The 3,351-nt window shown below is 38.6% G+C and overlaps 1 protein-coding gene across 1 annotated transcript in view; it reads right to left on the reverse strand.

Annotated features, from left to right (window-relative positions):
• The window catches only part of STAU1 (staufen double-stranded RNA binding protein 1), a 27,220-nt gene extending 24,370 nt beyond the window's left edge, over positions 1-2,850 (reverse strand). Inside the window, exon 1 of the mRNA XM_009887011.1 lies at positions 2,782-2,850. The gene's annotated coding sequence lies outside the window, so the exon portion shown is untranslated. The remainder of the gene's footprint in view (positions 1-2,781) is intronic.
• Between the last annotated feature and the right edge of the window lie 501 nt (positions 2,851-3,351).

The raw sequence follows: 3,351 nt of genomic DNA on the forward strand, positions 1-3,351 counted from the left end.
TTTCCAATCCACACATTTTGAGAAGACGACACCAGAAGTTTTATTTTGCAGTCAGTACCATCAGGATCTTTCAGATCATGCTGGAAAGGAAGCCTGAAATTCTTTTCAGAAAACTCTGCCTACAAGTACTTTGCTTTCAAAGCAAGGCACTAGCCTTCATTTATTTGCCATCACCTGGTTTTAGGGAAGATGGAATTGCAGCTCCAAAATACATATGTTAAAGTGGTTTTCTAGTCATACAATGCAGAGAAGGAACACTATACCAATCGCTATTAATTTTCTTTTTTTTTTCCCCATGCAGGGAAGTCCCTGACAAGGATATTATTAGTTCACTTTCTCTATTTACGGCAGAGTACTACAGAACCTCACAGCTCAGACTGCTCTCTACTCAGCCCTCTCGCCACCAGGAGTTATAGCCATCGGTGTTCTGCCTGAAAAAGCTTTTCTTCAAACACCTCTGGTTAAAATAATATTCAGGACAGACAATTCAGCCGTTATTCACAAAAATCTGTGGAGACTTGAGGTCACATCCTAGTGCTTGAAACAATAAGGTTTTGGAAACCGATCCAATTTTGAATAGACTTCAGCTGTGCACATTCAACAACCAGACAAAAAAATTGCTGCAGACACGTCCACAGCTCATAACCTGCTCATTCTCAGCACAGAGCCCAACTGCTCAGTTTCTTTGTTGGTCTGACTGCTCAGTCACATCCAAACCGACTAGAAGGACCTAGGAGTGGGTTTGAACACACACCCGGCTGGAATTCACCACACACCCTCCCGCAGCCTTTCAACTAACTGGAAGAGTTCAGCCCCCCTGTACCTTCTGGGAACCCAAAAGACTTCCAGCCTCACAAGAAACCAAGTATTGAGAGTTTATGCACAGCTCACTTTATGCATCTGTAAGATGGCAACGATCCCCCACACCCTTCTTTGCAAAATGCTTCGCAATTACAAGTGTAGCTGTGATTTGATGACCAAAATTACCACACAAATACCTGGCCTCTGGAGCCATTAATTTAAGAAGAAAGAGAAGTAGTCAACAGGATCACGTGAGTGCTCCTTTCCAGGACTGTTTTTAAAGGTGGAGGAAGAAAAAGCTGCAATGCCTAACCAAAAAGAAATTTTAAGGAATCAATAAGCTATATTTTTACTTAAAATAGAAATCCGAAACCTGCAGAACACACTGCTGTTCAAGGCTTATCCCCAAGACATTCAAGTAGCTGAGAACCAGGGCATGCCATTCTTTGCCACAGAACTGAATTGCAATGAAAATAAAACTTTTCCAATGAATATATCCTTTTTAACCTAAGTGAATATGATGCTTGCTTCTCCATAAATTGCTACATCATTTCTCCATAAATTGCTACGTCATTTTTTTTGCTACGTTTGTCTCTCCTTCATCAATACACCAATTTTATATTGTTTTATATTCAGAGCAAAAGTTGAATCTATACCCTGTAAGTTATCACCAACTCAGAACTATTTCATTAGATTGAATTCAGGCAGACCCAAAGCAAATTAGGTGTTAAAAACATCTGGTGAATTGGTGAAATTCCACTTTACAAATTTCTGAGAATTTTAGACACTAGGTAGTAACTTACAAGATTATACCTTACAAGTTTATATATACAAATATATATTATGTTTGCTTTTTAAAAACATTTAGCTCATACTTTGACTTCAAAGAGCAGTCTGACAAAACAAACTGGAATTTCGTTTGCATTTTTTCAGCTACCTGTGAAGTTTATGGTACTGTAGCTGATTTGCGTGAAGTATTTCAGTAGGGTATAAAAACTCACTGTCCATCACTGCACATTTAATTAGGGGAGTTTGGGGGATTACAGAAGGGTTTACAGTGCTTTTACAAAATAATCTGCCCTCTGCCCTACAACAGGCTTACAAAACCCTAACTATCCAAGAAAAAGCACCATGATCTAGAAAGCTGAGGCTAACAACTTATAAAGGCTGTTACAGTGGATAGAGAAATGAAGAGATGCCAGTATTTCAGGTGATTTTTCCATGTAATCAGGGGTTAGCTACTTCAAACTTTTCAAGACAAATACTAGCACAAATAACTGACCCCTATACAATACTCAAGGCAATACTAGAACTTAAAACCACTCACAAACTTCGAAAGATAGGTGAACGAACAAATGTTGTACCATCTCAGGCAGCAGCTAATCACACAACTTCCTCCTTTCCCACCCTTCCACACTTACTTTTCGCTAACTCAGACACTAATATTTTAAACTTTACTGAGATAGTGTTGCACTAGAGTATTATCCTCATGATAGTAATGGCTGCCCTCAAACAATCCAATGACCTAGGGACAATAATAAACTTAGAGATGGATTTTCAGATGACAGAGCACTGCTCCCCACTCCAGTTTTTAGATTTTCATCTTATTTTGGCGCATCAATGCCTGGACTATTCCCAGAAATTTTGAATACGTTAAAACACAAAGTTCAGAAGTCACTAAGGTAACCCAAAGGCAAGCAAAGAAATGCAGAAAGATGTGAACATAGTCTCAGTCCACTCAGCCAAAAATAAATTAAAATCTTCCCATATAAAAGAAAGAACACAGCATTTTCAGGTAAAAGTGCTCTTGGGGCTTTTTTGTGTTATAATTCTCAAAGGTGTTGCAGATAGAAGCCAGAAGATCAAACAAAAAACAGAGACTTCCTGTGGACAATCATGTCTTACCACAATTTGTGGTTTCTTTAATATGATGCAAATAAAAGGTAAGAAACTTTAATGTTTTAAGTAAGTTTCCTGTACCTTTAGGAGATCCAGAGAGTGAAGATTTGGATTTAGTTCTGAATAGGATATTTATGATGGAGAATGCCTAAAAGGAAAAACAGACAGTTAGCGTTTTGCTTCCTAAAGCTACAAAAAGATCTCCTGTAGTAAGTATCTCACCGCTATATTGAGTTTGCCTCATCCCTTTGGATGACAAGAATTTGTATGACCATTACATTCTCACTGACAGACTGCTCAACAGAGCTATGTTTTTCCAAGCAGAAATTCCAACCTGATCCCACAGTTGTCTTTCCTTGCTCTTTCCCCAAACCGAAGTGATTTTTCATACACAAACAGTGGAATCTCACAACAGCGCTCTTTGCAGGATTATAAAAGTCACTTGCAAAGTTTCTTTCTGTAGTAAGGCTTCCAGTTCTGGAGAAGTTAACCTTCTTCCTAACAGCCCCAGAGATCAGCTACTGAAATTAGACCCCGACCTTAATTCACAAAGCCAAACCAAAAGCAAGCCACTAACCTGAGAAACTCTGGCAGCTATCAACTGCAAAACTCTCATGTAAATTTTACCTTTTGACTACATTTCCAGTCTAA

The sequence above is a fragment of the Charadrius vociferus genome, unplaced genomic scaffold, assembly GCF_000708025.1.
Source record: "Charadrius vociferus isolate BGI_N301 unplaced genomic scaffold, ASM70802v2 scaffold280, whole genome shotgun sequence".
Classification (NCBI taxonomy): Eukaryota; Metazoa; Chordata; class Aves; order Charadriiformes; family Charadriidae; genus Charadrius; species Charadrius vociferus.